Source organism: Somniosus microcephalus, chromosome 4, assembly GCF_052327205.1.
Source record: "Somniosus microcephalus isolate GS21.2 chromosome 4, FLI_Smic_1.0, whole genome shotgun sequence".
NCBI classification, from domain to species: Eukaryota; Metazoa; Chordata; class Chondrichthyes; order Squaliformes; family Somniosidae; genus Somniosus; species Somniosus microcephalus.
The window spans coordinates 44,548,661-44,564,702 of record NC_140990.1 but is presented as its reverse complement, the minus strand read 5'-3'; the positions used below and the strand labels follow the sequence as shown (position 1 = coordinate 44,564,702).

General features: G+C 51.2%; 2 pseudogenes across 1 annotated transcript; one reads left to right on the top strand and one right to left on the bottom strand.

The window, feature by feature from the left end:
- Positions 1 to 16,042, bottom strand: part of LOC147118767 (uncharacterized) — a 166,371-nt pseudogene that overhangs the window by 17,398 nt on the left and 132,931 nt on the right.
- On the top strand, positions 7,222 to 14,974 carry LOC147118770 (uncharacterized; annotated as a pseudogene). The gene is made up of 2 exons (XR_015077946.1): positions 7,222 to 7,300; positions 14,137 to 14,974. The product of XR_015077946.1 is annotated as an uncharacterized LOC147118770 (transcript).

Below are 16,042 nucleotides of genomic sequence, written 5' to 3'. Positions count from 1 at the left end.
GAGACAGGGTACTGAATTTGGATGATCAGCCATGATCGCATTGAATGGCGGAGCAGGCTCAAGGGGCCGAATGGCCTACTCCTGCTCCTATCAGAAAAAAGATAAATAAAAAAAAATGTTGCCCCAGCTACATTACAGTGTGAACGCGCTGGTGTGTCAGCATGTTGGATGACTGAGTGAATCGCTTCCCACACACGGAGCAGATGAACGGCCTCTCCCCGGTGTGAACAAGCTGGTGTGTCCTCAAATTTCCAGAGCTTTTAAAGCTCTTCCCACAGTCAGAACATTTAAACGGTCTCTCCCCAGTGTGAACTCACTGGTGTGCCAACTGGTTGGATGTCTGAGTAAATCCCTTCCCACACACGGAGCAGGTGAAAGGCCTTTCATTCGTGTGAACTCGTTGGTGTTTCAGCAGGGTGGACGAGCAGGTGAATCGCATCCCACACACGGAGCAGGTGAACGGCCTCTCCCCAGTGTGAACTCGCTGGTGTTCTAGCAGAGTCGAGGACTGAGTGAATCCCTTCCCACATACGGAGCAGATGAAAGGCCTTTCATTAGTGTGAAGTCGCTGGTGTCTCAGCAGGCTGGATGACCAAGTGAATCCCTTCCCACACACGGAGCAGGAGAACAGCCTCTCCCCACTGTGAACTCGCTGGTGTGTCGTCAGATTCCGAGAGCTTTTAAAGCTCATCCCACAGTCAGAACACTGAAATGGTCTCTCGTCAGTGTGAACAAGCTGGTGTCTCAGCAGGTGGGATGGATAAACAAATCCCTTTCCACACATGGAGCAGGTGAACGGACTGTCCCCGGTGTGACTGCGCTGATGAGCTTCCGACGCAGATGGGGAACCGAATCCATTCCCGCCGTCACCACCATTATCCGGTTTCTCCCCGGTGTGACGGTGCATGTGTCTCGCCAGGTCAGGCGATCGGCTGAATCCGCGTCCAAACACAGTGTACGGTTTGTCCGCGCTGTGATCGCTGCTCTCTCCTTCCATGTGCAAAGGCCGATGATATTCTGGTCCCGATGAATCGAGCAACACTGTCTGATCCTGACGTGATGTTTGGTTCGAGCTTCCTGTCTGTAAATGTTCCACTTCTCCTGTAAAAGGAGTTTAGAAAGGGGGTAAGAGGGAGAATGTTGTCTAATTTTTCCCTTTCCGACCCTAGGGGCAGTGAAGCTGATTTTCAGGCCCCACAGTATCAACAGTAATGGCGGCTGCAATCCCCACAAGCCCCCGTGCTCCAGAAAGCGCTCCGGCCGCCATGCTGAGTTGCGGCTGACACCGCACATGCGCCCCATTGCCCCGGCCGCTCCTGTTCCACAGGCGCCCAGCCCGCACCGCGCATTCTCAGCACACACCCTGGGCCTCTGTCAATCATCCTCCCCCGCGCCTGCGCGCTCGGCCCCTGAGCTCCAGGCTGCCGCGTGGGGCTTTCTTTGTAAAGTCGGTGTTGGTTAGGAACCACGATCAGTGAGGGAAAGTGAGTTTTCCCCCAGATCCGACTGAGATCAGAGGAGGGGAGAGAATAAAGGGGAATCCAAACCTGAGAGTCCGCGGTCCGGGCCCCGAGCGGAGCTTCTTCAGTTTGGCGGCGCGCACTCCAGGGACACGTGACCCGGGCGCAGGGCCTGATTGACGGAAGCTTCCGACCAATAGGGAGCGAGCGGGGCAGGGCTGGAAGAGCGAGCTGGCGGCAGGTCCTCCAACCAATCGGGGAGCTCGAGGGGCGGGACTAGCGCCGGCTGATTGGGACAGAGGAGGCTGACAGGAGGTTTAATTTAATTTAATTTAATTTCCCGCCTCCTCCAACCGTCAGCAGTCGAATTGCCGAATGTCACCTGATCTGAGATACATTTAAAAAGGAGGCAATCTGAACTTTTTTTGAAATTACACTACTTATTCATTAAACGTTTTTTAAATGTCTCATTATTTCCTCATAGTCCAGCAATGTGATGATGAGGTATTTCCCCCCTCCGCCAACCGCACTGCCTGCAATGTCACGACGTCACCAGCGTGCACTGACTGACACTGAGCTCTCAACCAATGAGCGAGGGGAGGCTGAGCCTGGAGGACCGACCGAGGGGCTTTGGTCCTCCAAGCAATCGCGGCGAAGGAGGAGACGGGACCTGGAACCGGCTCATTGGACGGATCGGCCAGCGGCCATTTTGTAAAGGGGCCTGGTCAGGATCTGTGTGCCTGGGAAAGTTTATTTTTAATGTTCCTTTCAAATTTTACAGCTCAAACTAATTTTGTTTTGCAGAAGATACTTTTTTTTTAAAATTTCGTTTTTAAATTGATAAAACAGAAACAAAAAACCCTGTAGAACAAATAAAAATGTTTTCTCCTAGAATTACTTTTTTAAATATTAATTTTCAGCGTTTTTAATTATTAATTTCAAGCACTTTAAGAGAAATATGGGAGTGGTGGGGGTTCTCTTAAAGGGACAGGCACTCTCTTTTTCTATGTGACTTTCATTAAAGGGACCGCGTCCCGGTGGATGGCTGATTTTAAAACGACAGTGTCTCCCTTTTTATAATGTACATGTAAGAGACTGACATTTAAAGTAGGGCAAATCCCCTGCTTCCGTGAGTGCTTGGCGAGAAATCAGGTGCTGTTTGCTCTCGCCCCCTCCCAATTTTCTGCCAAGGGACAGAAAGCAGAGAGTAGTGGTGAACGGCTGTGATGTTCCCCAGGGGTCGGTATTAGGACCAAAGTTCCCTCTGTTTTTTGAGATGCGCAGCCCCTTTAACGGGCTGCACGGTCCATTCAAATTTCCACGCATGCGCGTTTTTTCCATTTATAGGCCGGTGAGCCAGCTGCGCGGGACCTCCAGACCACTGCGTGGCCGCGCTGCTTAACGTGAACATTGATTCAGGCCACTGCTTTTTTTGATATATATTACTGACCTGGACTTGGCGATCCAGGGCAAAATGTCAAAGTTTGCAGATGACACGAAACTCTTAAATGTAGCAAACAATGAGGATAGTAATAGACTTCAGGAGGATGTAGCCAGACTGGTGAAATGGGCAGAAACGTGGCAGATTAAATTTAATGTAGAGAAGCGTGAAGTGATTCATTTTGGTAGGAAGAATGAGGAGAGGCAATATAAACTAAATGGTCCAGTTTTAAAGGGTGTGCAGGAACAGCGAGGCCTCGGGGTGTATGTACACAAATCTTAGAAGGTGGCAGGACAAGTTGAGAAGGCTGTTACAAAAGCATACAGAACTGTACACAGTACTCCAGGGACAGAGGGACCTGGGAGTTAATGTGCATACGTCCCAGAAGGTGGCAGGACATATTGAGAGTGGTTAACAAAGCATACGGGATCTTGGGCTTCATAAATAGAGGTATTGAGTACAAAAGTAGAGAAGTTATGCTGAACCTTTATAAAGCGCTGGTTAGGCCACAACTGGAGCATTGCGTCCAGTTCTGGTCACCACACTTTAGGAAGGATGTGAAGGCCCTTGAGAGGGTGCAGAGGAGATTTACCAGAATGGTTCCGGGGATGGGGGATCTTAGCTACAAGGACAGGTTGGAGAAGCTGGATTTGTTTTCATTAGACCAAAGGAGGTTAAGGGGTGATTTGATAGAAGTGTACAGGATTATGACGGGTTTGGATAGGCTAGACAGGGAAAGGCTGTTCCCACTAGTTGATGGTACAAGGACTGGGGGACACAGATTTACGGTTTTGGGCAAGAGATACAGGGGGGATGTGAGGAAAAGCTTTTTTACGCAGCGAGTGGTGACGACCTGGAATTCGCTGCCGACGGAAGTGGTGGAAGCGGAGACACTCAATGCTTTCAAGGAGAGACTGGATAGGCACTTGAGGGAAATAAACTTGCAGGGCTACAGGGATAGAGCGGGGGAATGGGACTGACTGGATTGTTCTACAGAGAGCCGGCACGGACTCGATGGGCTGAATGGCCTCCTTCTGTGCCGTTATAGAAACATAGAAACATAGAAGATAGGAGCAGGAGTAGGCCATTTGGCCATTCGAGCCTGCTCCGCCATTCAATGAGATCATGGCTGATCATCCAAATTCAGTCCCCTGTCCCTGCCTTCTCCCCATATCCCTTGATCCCTTTAGCCTTAAGAAATATATCTAACTCTTTCTTGAATATATTTAATGAACTGGCCTCCACCGCCCTCTGTGGCAGAGAATTCCACAGGTTCACCACTCTCTGGGTGAAGAAATTCGTCCTCATTTCAGTCCTAAATGGCTTACCCCTTATCCTTAGACTATGACCCCTGGTTCTGGACTCCCCGGCCATCAGAAACATCCTTCGTGCATCTAGTCTGTCTAGGCCTGACAGAATTTTATAGGTTTCGATGAGATCCCCTCTCAATCTTCTAAACTCCAGTGAGTATAAGCCCAATCGACCCAATCTCTCCTCATACGTCATTCCTGCCATCCCAGGTATCAGCCTGGTGAATCTTCACTGAACTCCTTCCATGGCAAGAACGTCCTTCCTCAGGTAAGGCGACCAAAACTGCACACAATACTCAAGGTGCGATCTCACCAAGGCCCTGTACAACTGTAGCAAGACATCCTTGTTCCTGTACTCGAACCCTCTTGCTACGAAGGCCAACAAACCATTTGCCTTCTTAACTGCCTGCTGCACCTGCATGCTTACCTTCAGCGACTGGTGCACAAGACCACCCAGGTCTCTTTGCACTTCCCCTTCTCCCAATCTATTGCCATTCAAATAATAATCTGCCTTCCTGTTTTTGCCACCAAAGTGGATAACCTCACATTTATCCACGTTATAGTGCATTTGCCATGTTTCTGCCCAATCACCCAACCTGTCCAGATCGTACTGGAGTTTCACGACATCCTCCTCACAGCTTACCCTCCCACCCAGCTTTGTGTCGTCTGCAAATTTGGAGATATTACATCCAATTCCCTCGTCCAGGTCATTAATATATATTGTGAACAGCTGGGGTCCTAGGACCGATCCTTGCGGTACCCCACTAGTCACTGCCTGCCACTCGGAAAATGACCCGTTTATTCCAACTCTTTGCTTTCTGTCCGCCAACCAGTTCTCTATCCAAGTCAATACCTTGCCCCCAATCCCATGTGCCTTAATTTTGCACGCTAATCTCTTATGTGGGGCCTTATCGAAAGCCTTCTGAAAGTCCAAATACACCACATCCACTGGTTCTCCCTTATCTATTTTACCAGTTACATCCTCAAAAAATTCCAGTAGATTAGTCAAGCACGATTTACCTTTTGTAAATCCATGTTGACTTTGTCCGATCCTGTCACTGCTTTCCAAGTGCTCTGCTGTTACATCTTTTATAATGGACTCTAGCATTTTCCCCACTACCGATGTCAGGCTTACCGGTCTGTAATTCCCCGCTTTTTCTCTACCACCTTTTTTGAATAGTGGGGTAACATTAGCTACCCTCCAATCCATGGGTACTGTTCCAGACTCTATCGAGTTCTGGAAGATGACCAGCAATGCATCTACTATCTCCAGGGCCACTTCCTTAAGTACCCTAGGATGTAGATTATCAGGCCCTGGGGATTTATCGGCCTTCAATCCCGTCAACTTCCCCAACACCATTTCCCTACAAATACTGATTTCTTTCAGTTCCTCCCTCTCATTAGTCCCTATGTTCCCCAACATCTCTGGGAGGTTATTTGTGTCCTCCTTTGTGAAGACAGAACCAAAATATGTATTTAATTGGACTGCCATTTCTTTGTTCCCCATTATAAATTCCCCTGATTCTGACTGTAAGGGACCTACGCTTGACTTCACCAATATTTTTCTCTTCACATATCTATAAAAGCTTTTACAGTCAGTTTTTATGTTCCCTGCATGCTTACTTTCATAATCTATTTTCCCCCTCTTAATTAATCCCTTTGTCCTCCTTTGCTGAATCCTAAACTGCTCCCAATCCTCAGGTTTACTGCTTTTTCTGGCCAATTTATATATCTTCTCCTTGGATCTTATGCTATCCCTAATTTTCCTTGTTAGCCACGGTTGAGTCACCTTTTTTGATTTATTTTTATGCCAAACAGTGATGAACAAATTCTGTAGTTCATCTATGCGATCTTTAAATGTTTGCCATTGCCTATCCACTGTCAACCCTTTGAGTAACATTCCACAATCCATCCTACCCAACTCGCGCCTCATACCATCGTAGTTTCCTTTATTGAAATTCAGGACCCTCGTCTCTGAGTCAAATACTTCACTCTCCATCTTAATGAAGAATTCTATCATATTATGATCGCTCCGACCCAAGGGACCTCGCACAACAAGATTGCTAATTAATCCTTTCTCATTGCATAATGCCCAGTCTAAGATGGCCTGATCTCTAATTGGTTGCTCAACATATTGGTCCAGGAAACCATCTCGTTGTGTGAAGATTTTTTGCTGGGTGGGGACCGAAGAGCGAGAATGGGAATCCCGTGGGACTCAATTTTGAGATGGGGATTGCAGGAGAGTCTGCCTGAGTCTAGCGGAGCGGCAATTAATTTAATGTTCAGTTTGGCTAGATTCGTGATTGTGCAAAGAAGGAATGCTCTGTTTTTTAAGGGGAGGAGAATCAATCTAAAAGTGTATTTTAAATATAACCTAAAATATCATTTTAAGGCTCTGTGGATGTTTTATTCAGAAAGGAATTTAAAGATAGTATTTTACAATCAATTTTTAAAGTAGAATCGATTAATGTATGTTACAGGAGACAAATTAAACTTCAGGTTTTGATGTTAAAATGTGGTGGCGGAATGGCTGTGCAGAGCAGCGGAATGATGCAATGAAATGATCACGATCTTGTAAATGTTCTTAATGTTCAATAAAGTATATCAATAATAAAAACAAGTGGGTAGCACACTCGCCTCTGAGTCAGAATAGTTGTGAGTTGAAATCCCACTCCAGGGACTTTGAGCACCAAAATCCAGGCTGACACTCCAGTGCAGTGCTGAGAGAGGGCTGCACTGTCAGAGGTGCCGTCTTTCAGAGGAGATATTAAATGGAGGCCCCGTTTCTGAGAAGAGCAAGGGAGCGATCCCCGTGTCCTGGCCAATCTTTATCCTCAGTCTTTCTGTGCGCTGATTGGCTGCCGCGTTTACAACAGTGACGTCACTTCATCGGCGGTTTGGTCCGAGTCCGGCACAGCGACCCCTCCCGGTCACCAAGGGCAACAACCGCGCATGCCTAGAGGAGACCAACCCCCTCCCCCCACACGGAGCTGCGCCTGCGCACTCGGATCCTGTCGGCCGGAGTCGGCGCGGGGAATTCCGGGGAAAGGCCTTGGTGTCGGTTACAGAGTCGCGATCGGTGACGCATAGTGAGTTTTCTCCGCTCCGATTGGGTGGAGAATCGCGCGGGGTGGGGGGGAGGGGTGGATCGGGAGAGAATAAAGAGAAATAGAAAAACCTGAGAGTCCGCGAAGCCCCGGACCGAGCGGCGTCAGTTGGACTGTGTACGTGATCTCCTCGGGGACACGTGACCCGGGCTCTAGGCTTGATTGACGGAAGCTTCCGACCAATAGGGAGCGAGCGGGGCGGAGCTGGAGGAGCGAGCCGGCGGGGGGTCCTCCAACCAATCGGGGAGCCCGAGGGGCGGGACTAGCGCCGGCTGATTGTCTGATCCGCAGGGCAGCGAGTTTCTCCAGTCCCTTGTTCGGGGCCAGGGGAGGCTGTGGGCCTTTATTCCCCTTATTGGACACAAGGCTCTTTGTCTCACAACACACTGGCTCAGGTTTTAATGGAGACTTTTTAAATTCATCAGTAAAAGCAGATAAACCTCGTGCTTCTGTGGAACAAACTTTTTAATACTTTATAGAATCATAGAATGGTTACAGCACAGAAGGAGGCCATTCGGCCCGTCGAGCCCGTGCTGGCTCGCTGCAAGACCACTTCAGCTAGTCCCACTCCCCGCCCTTTCCCCGTAACCCTGCAAATTTCTTTACTTCAGGTTCTTATCCAATTCCCTTTTGAAAGCCGTGATTGAATCTGCCTCCACCACCCTTTCAGGCAGTGCATTCCACATCCTAACCACTCACTGTGTGAAAAAGTAGTTCCTCATGTCGCCTTTGGTTCTTCTGCCAATCACCTTAAATCTGTGTCCTCTGGTTCTCGACCCTTCCGCCAATGGGAACAGTTTCCCTCTATCTACTCTGTCCAGAACCCTCATGATTTTGAACACCTCGATCAAATCTCCCAACCTTCTCTGCTCTAAGGAGAACCACCCCAGCTTCTCGAGTCTATCCACATAACTGAAGTCCCTCATCCCTTATCCCTGGAACGATTTTTGTAAATCTTTTCTGCACCATTTCTAAGGCACATCCTTCATAAAGTGCGCTGCCCAGAATTGGACACAATACTCCAGTTGAGGCCGAACCAGTGTTCTTTAAAGGTTCATCATAACTTCCTTGCTTTTAGACTCTATGGCCTAGAAATTGGGTATAGCCCCGCTTGAGGCGTTAGAACTGGCGATGCGCTAAGTTTATAACCAGACGAGAGCAATCCGTGCCTGGCGTGATATTGGGTTGCATCGCCCCCAAAGGGGATTGAGGCGCTAAATCAGCCGTTGCACGGTGCTCTTAAGGTGCAAAAGGTCAGGCGCTACTCAATTTCGACGCGGACGGGCGCAGCGCAGGTGAACTCAATTACGGCAAAGCACGAGACCTGCAGGCGCCGGCCGGCTCTTAAAGGGGTGGGTCAGTCAGACTGAGCTTCAACACCCAACGCCCTGTAGGCCTCAGATTCGGCGCTCGCCCTTGTCTGGCGGTACAAAGTTGTTCATTATGGAGAAGGTTAGGCAGAGAGCAGAGCGCTTCAGCACTGAGGCTCTGGACCAATTGGTGGCTGCAGTTGAACACCGTCGACAGGTCCTGTACCCGGATAATGGCAAGAGGCCAAATCAGAAGGCTTATCGACGATCTTCGAGGGATGTTGCTGTGAGGGTCAACTCCAGCAGCATGGCGACCAGGACCCCTGTTCAGTGCAGGAAGAAATTCAACGACCTCACACGGATCGTTAGGGTGAGTGATGGTTTACCAAACTTGTGCTTCCCTCCATCTGCAGCTGACTTCGGGCACCCTGCTGCAATGATGCGCCACTGGCCATCTGTCAGTATGCACCCATGGCCGTTTCTGGGCAGACACATGGACAGATGTCTCAAGGCCTCATGTAAAGGCTCTTGCACAATAGGGGGCAAGCGATGATGTCTCAAGGCCTCATGTAAGGGCTCTTGCACAATGGGGGGCATGCGATGATGTCTCAAGGCCTCATGTAGGGGCTCTTGCACAATGGGGGCATGCGATGATGTCTCAAGGCCTCATGTAAGGGCTCTTGCACAATGGGGTGCATGCGATGATGTCTCAAGGCCTCATGTAACAGAACCTCCCCTTCTTTCCCCTGCAGTCCAAGATGGCGCAGATTAGAAAAGAACAGCGTCGAACCGGTGGCGGACCTGCACAAGTGGTCACTCTCACGGATCTGGAGGAGAGAGTGCACCAGATACTTGGAGGACGTCTGTCTGGTCCAGTGACCACTGCATCTGCCGACCCCATTACCGACAGCGAGGGTAAGACTCTCACCTTTTTCACCTGTTGCCTTCCACTTGGTCCCCCCGCCAGCATGCATCCTCAGTGTGCAGCCATGTCAGAGCCATGCCGCAATCTGGCATGCCTTTCAGCAAACCTGTCCTTTGGCTAAAGCCACTCTTCCACCTCCCACTTTCAGATGAAGCAGCACCAACTCGGGCTCAACGCGCTGAAGCTACCAGTGCCAGTGCCACCGGAGGCGAGGACCAGGAGGAATCCGGACCAGCCGTTGCAGAATCCGGGGAGCTGAGACATCTGCAGACTGGGGATAGTAGTCCCCTGGAGGGGAGGGGGGGTGGCTCTGAGGATGAACCAGTTGCCGGACCAAGCGGCATGGAGCAACGCAGGGGGGATAGGCAAGTTCGGCCACCGTCTCCCCGCAGGGCAAGGCAGGTCGTCATGACTGCTGCACAGAGTGCAGATGAGGTCCGTCGCCTGGCAGAGATGAGCAAATAGGCCCGGGTCAGACACATGGAGCTGATGGCTGCAGTGGAGGAGATGCCTGAGTCAATAGATTCATTGGCTAGGAGTATGTTGGACTTTGGGGCAACAATGGAGAGGACTCTGCAGGGCTTTGGCGCAACAATGGAGAGGTCTCTCCAGGTGTTCGGGGAAACAATGGACAGGTCTATCCAGGGCTTCGGGGCCACAATGGACAGGACTATCCAGGGCTTCGGCCCAACAATGGAGAGGACTGTCCACGGCTTTGAGTCGACAATGGAAAGGACTGTTCAGGGCTTCGGACAATCCCTGGAAAGGTCTGTGCAGGGCTTGTCCGAGGCAGTGGAGCGGTCAGCTCCTGCCTTGTCCGAAGCCATGGGAAGAACTGTCCAGGCCTTCTCCAAAGCACTGGCACCTGGCACACAGGTCCTCACTGTTGCCACGCATTCACTTGCTGGGCTCCTCCACAGCCAGATTGACGCAACGCGATGTCTCACTGCAGCCACCCTCTCTGCATCAGATAGGATCGCCCCGGGCCCTTCCACTTCCATAGAAGGCCAGGAATCCGTGGAGCCTGCAATTGTGGCGGATGAGCCGTGCCGCTCCCCTCAGATAGCCAGTGTGTCGTCCGACCATGGTGCAGGTGCCCTCTCTCGTCAGGAGACCATTGCACATGCCAGCGCTGGGACACCTGCATTGCAGCTGCCACCACCTGCAGCCCACACTGCTTCCAGCCATTCTCAAAGCAAGCATCCTGCATCCGCACCCTCCAAGCCCAGAGGTCAGCCAGGCCGTACCTCAGGGGCTTCTGCGCTTCCAGACAGTCGGCAAGCATCCCCCAGCCTTGAGGCCGCCACTGGGGTGCAATTACGTAGGACCAGCAGGGAGGGAAGGGGCCGGGCGCGAACGAGAAGTCGTTCTCCCTCAAGGGGCCAGTTGTAGAGGGAGGTGCTGAGACGTTTGTTTGTCCAAATTCAAGGACACCCTCACCTGCTGTTAGAGGTGCAGATTTTTGTTGAGTTTTGCTGCTTTGCCGAACGGGTCACAGTTATTTTGGCAGTTATGGTTTCTGCTCACTTAACGTTGTTTAGCTGTAATGAAAGACTTTTGTGTCAATAAACAGAAGTTTAAATGTTGCTTGGTGCATGTGACTACTTTCAGTGATGCTGGCATGCAGAGGCCCTCAAACATCCAAAGTGCCCATGAGGTAAGACTCTCATCATTCCGCCACAGGGGTGTCGAGACGAGTCCAGAGGAGCCTCTGACGAATGGACCTTCCACTTTCAGCAGCCCTTCCATCTTCCTCCTCCTCCTCCGCCTGCTCTTCCTCCTCCTCCTCCTCATACTCCTCCTGCTTGTGCAGGGTCCGAGGGAAGGTAATGAATGGACGCGTTCGCCTATAAAGGGCATCTGTCACTTGCCGGATGCAACAGCGGACTGCAGCCTGAGCGACAGTCGCATTGTCCCCAATGGCTGACTGAAAGGATCCGTTGGCATAAAAATGGACACCATCAGTCAGTGTAGCCATCACGGACAGAGAGGTTCTGCAGCGTTCACGCGGCTGCAGATCCTGACCAAGCAGGTGGCACAGATCAGTAACAATGTCCCTCCAGATTCGGAGCCTTCGCAAACACTGCTCCTCCGACATGTCACCTGCTGCCTAAAGACCCTCGCAGCCTCCCGTCGGATTGGCCGACCTCCATTGCCCCTCCTCCTTCTGGCCAATCCCGGCCCTCTCTCCCGCCATCTCTCTGCCCCTTCACAGTGTTGGGCGATGATGCCGTCGCCCTCCAAACAAGCTCCCATTCCGATGCCAGTTGGTCAAAAGGCTTTTAGGTGTAGTGCTGCAAGTCCTTCGGACAGGGTTGAGGGTCCCAAGTACTGTAAAGCTCAAATCCCAGAACTCCGCTCCACATTAGCTCGCCAACTCTCTCTAGCAGCGATCGCAATGAGCAGGCCAAGTGGCAGAAGATTCTGCACTAGAGCTGTCCCCTTTAAATAGCGCCGCCCTACTCCGAGAAGGGCCTGTTAGCCCTCCCTCGAACTGTCACTAATAGCGCTGGGCGCTAAGGCTCCGGGCGCCACCCAATATGCGCTCAGGCGCTCCTAGAAGGCGTTGCACACTGAAATGACGTCATGAGCTGTTTGCGCTCGCGGGTGCGCGCAAACACTTAGCGCAGGCGCTAAATGTATAGTCAATTTCTGAGTCGGCGCTATCCTCATAGCGTTCGCCCCAACATAGGGCTTCGCCCCAATTCTAGGTCTCTTTAGGCGCTCAGCGCCGGCGCTACCAACCCAATTTCTAGGCCTGTGCCTCGATTTATAAAGCCCAGGATCCGGTATGCTTTTTTAACCGCTTTCTCAACCTGACCTGTCACCTTCAACGATTTGTGCACACATACCCCCAGGTCTCTCTGTTCATGCACCCACTTTAGAATTGTACCCTTTAGTTTATATTGCCTCACCTCGTTTTTCCTACCAAAATGTACCACTTCGCACTTTTCTGCATTAAATTTCATCTGCCACGTGTCCGCCCATTCCACCAGCCTGTCTATGTCCTCTTGAAGTCTATCACTATTCTCCTCACTGTTCACTGTACTTCCAAGTGTTGTGTCATCTGCAAATTTTGAAACAGTGCCCTGTACACCCAAGTCTAAGTGATTAATATATATCAAGTAAAGCAGTGGTCCTAGTACCGACCCCTGGGGAACACCACTGTATACCTTCCTCCAGTCTGAAAAACAACCGTTCACCACTATTCTCTGTTTTCTGTCACTTAGCCAATTTTGTATCCATGCTGCCACTGTCCCTTTTATTCCATGGGCTTCAACTTTGCTGGCAAGCCTATTATGTGGCACTTGTCGAACGCCTTTTGGAAATCCATGTACACCATGTCAACCGTATTGCCCTCATCAACCCTCTCTGTTACCTCATCAAAAAACTCAATCAGAATCGGAGCGGCCGGGCCCGTCGGACGTGCGGCCAGGGCCCCGGCACCAGGAAACCCAGGGTGCAGCGCCTCCCCCATCCGAGCCGCTGCTTCCTGGTTTCCTCAGCTGGTTCCACCGAGTCCGACTCAGGACAAAGGACAGGAGCCAGTCTCCCAGAATGGCCGGTGGCCCCGGGGAGCATGCGCAACCTCAGCAGGGAAGTCAGCGCCTTGGATAGAGCGGTTTCTGGGGCACGGGGAATTGTGGGTGCTGCGGCCGCCATTAGTCAGCGGCTGTGGGGAAGAGTTTTATTGCAGGCTGACGGAAGGTAGGTCCCTGGCTGCCTGTGTAGGTCTTTTTGCTGCTTCAGTTTGAGCTGGAGTGGAGATGGAGGAGAAGCCGCTGGGTTTAACCCCCAGTACTTCTGAGCCCAGGAGGACCCAACAATTTCCAATGTGAGACTGTCAAGGGAGGTGGATTCTGGGGGAGATTAGGTTGTTACACAGACACTGTCCCTACAATGTAAAAGAATATTGTTTTCGGAACAAGTATTTCTATAGAGGCTTTTAATCCAGTTTACATATACAGATTTGTTTTAATTCATTCTTGGGATCTGGGCGTCACTCGCAAGAGCAGCAAATATTGCCAATCCCCAGTTGCCCGTTGAGAAGGTGGTGGTGAGTCACCTTCTTGAACTGCTGCAGTCCGTGTGGTGAAGGTACTCCCACGATGTTGTTCGGTAAGGAGTTCCAGGATTTTCACCCAGCAACGATGAATATGTCTAAGTCAGGATGGTGTGTGACTTGGAGGGGAACTTGGAGATGATGGTGCTCCCATGCAACAGCTGCCCCTGTCTTTCTAGGTGGTGGAGGTTGCGGGTTTTGGAGGTTCTGTCAAAGTTCTGGTCGAGTTGCAGATGTATAAACTTCCTTTCCTTCGAACTCCTCCCACTCCCACCTCTCTCCCTCGCTCCTCCCATAGAGGCCAGAGTCATGTGTAGGCCCGGACCAGGTGGCAGATTCCCTTCCCTGAGGGACATCAGTGAACCAGTTGGGTTTTTATGACAATCTGGCAGCTTTCATGGTCACTTTTTTCTAGTGCCGGCCCCACAAATGACCAGATTCATTGAACTCAATTTCACAACCTGCCTTTGTTTTCTTGTGGGTTCTCTCTCACGCTCCCTGTTTTAAATTCATTTTACAGGGCATTAAAAGGGGAGGAATTACAGACGGTAAGCTCAAACCAAACATCACGTCAAGATCTGACAGAGTCACTCGACTCATCGGATCTAAATATCACCGGCCTCTGAACATGGAAGCAAAGAGCACCGTTCACAGCGGGGAGAAACCGTACACGTGTTCTGTGTGTGGACGAGGCTTCAGCCAATCATCTGGCCTATCGAGACACAAGCACAGTCACACCAGGGAGAGGCCGTTCACCTGCTCTGTGTGCGGGAAGGGATTCACTCAGTCATCCCACCTACTGAGACACCAGCGAGTTCACACTGGGGAGTGGCCGTTCACCTGCTCTGTGTGCGGGAAGGGATTCACTCAGTCATCCCACCTACTGAGACACCAGCGAGTTCACACTGGGGAGAGGCAGTTCACCTGCTCTGTGTGTGAAGGGATTCACTGAGTCATCCAACCTGCTGAATCACCAGCAAGTTCACACTGATGAGAGACCTTTTAACTGCTCGGACTGTGGGAAGTGCTTTAAAAGTTCCAGGCAACTAACATGCCATCAACATGTTCACACTGACGAGAGACCATTCGGATGCTCTCACTGTGGGACAGGGTTCAGGCAGTCATCTGACCTCACTGCTGAGACACCAGCAAGTTCACACCGGGGAGAGACCGTTCACCTGCTCCATGTGTGGGGAGGGATTCACTCATTCATCCCACCTGCTGAGACACCAGCGAGTTCACAATTGACTGCAGGAGTTGGATTCTGCTGTTATTGCTGCTGTTAATCACATCCAGGACTGAACCATGTTCATTCTGACAGTTGGGGTTTGTTTCTACTGATGTTAATAACTCCTGTAACTGGGCTGGAGTTTAATATTCTGGATAGATGTCAAATAAACCAGCTTTGCTTTAAACAAATTGTTGTAGATTTTCTTCTTTCCCACCTGAGTGTTTAGCATCACCTGGCTGGAGCTCAGAAAGGACAATCTGGGGGAGGATCGTACGGCGGGAACAGAACTTCAGCCTGGACACAGTCCTTCAGGGCCACACTGAGAGGGGCAAACGGCACTTTGGTCTTTCTCGTCTCTCTTCACTGACAGCAAAGTCACCGTGTGAGTTAATCTCGAGGTGTGTGAGAAACGTGTCCCAGCCACTCTCTGCCATGGTTCAGAGCTCCTAGGCATGAAACAGAAGGCTCCTTTAGGAATGTAGCCCAGTGCTTTTTTTTTAATGGCCTTATTAACCTGTGTCGCTACTTTTAGTGATTTGTGTATCTGTATCCCCGGATCCCTCCGCTCCTCCAGCCCATTTAGCCTCCCGAAAAAGTTAGCGCCCCGCACATTAAATTCAGTGGTAGTGCCCCAAGCAGGAGGAGGGGTGCTACTGGAAGCCCTCCCCTCCCTCTTGGGGCGCTACCAGTAAATTTCACGGCGCTTCATGCAACAGCGCCACGCCCGTCGGCACATAGCACAGCGTCATAGCAGACCTCCCTCCCTGATTAAAGGGGAGGGGCCTAGCACTGCGCACACCGGGGCCCTGCTGGACCACCGGGGAGCGGGGTGTCGGATCAAGAGGAGCGCCGGGCTGAGCTATCGCAGCCGACACCCCGAAGAAGAAAGGGGAAGGGGGCAGGTGCTGGCAGTCGGCCAAAATAAAAAGTTGCCGCCCGACACCTGCCCTTTAAGTGGCATCGCCGCGGCTGCAGAAACAACCCTTGACCCTGTCGGACATATCGTCCAGCGATAGGTCAGGGGTCGCAACCCAAGGTTGCAGCCGGGGTGCTGCACATGGCGATGACGTCATTGCTGGTGGTGCAGTGTCACGGGGCGCTACCGGCTACCGCCGCCGCTAACCTCCCGCTGAATATCGCGGGAGGCACAAAGCAACCCAATTTCACCCCCTTGTCCAAGTAGTGTGTGGCCTCC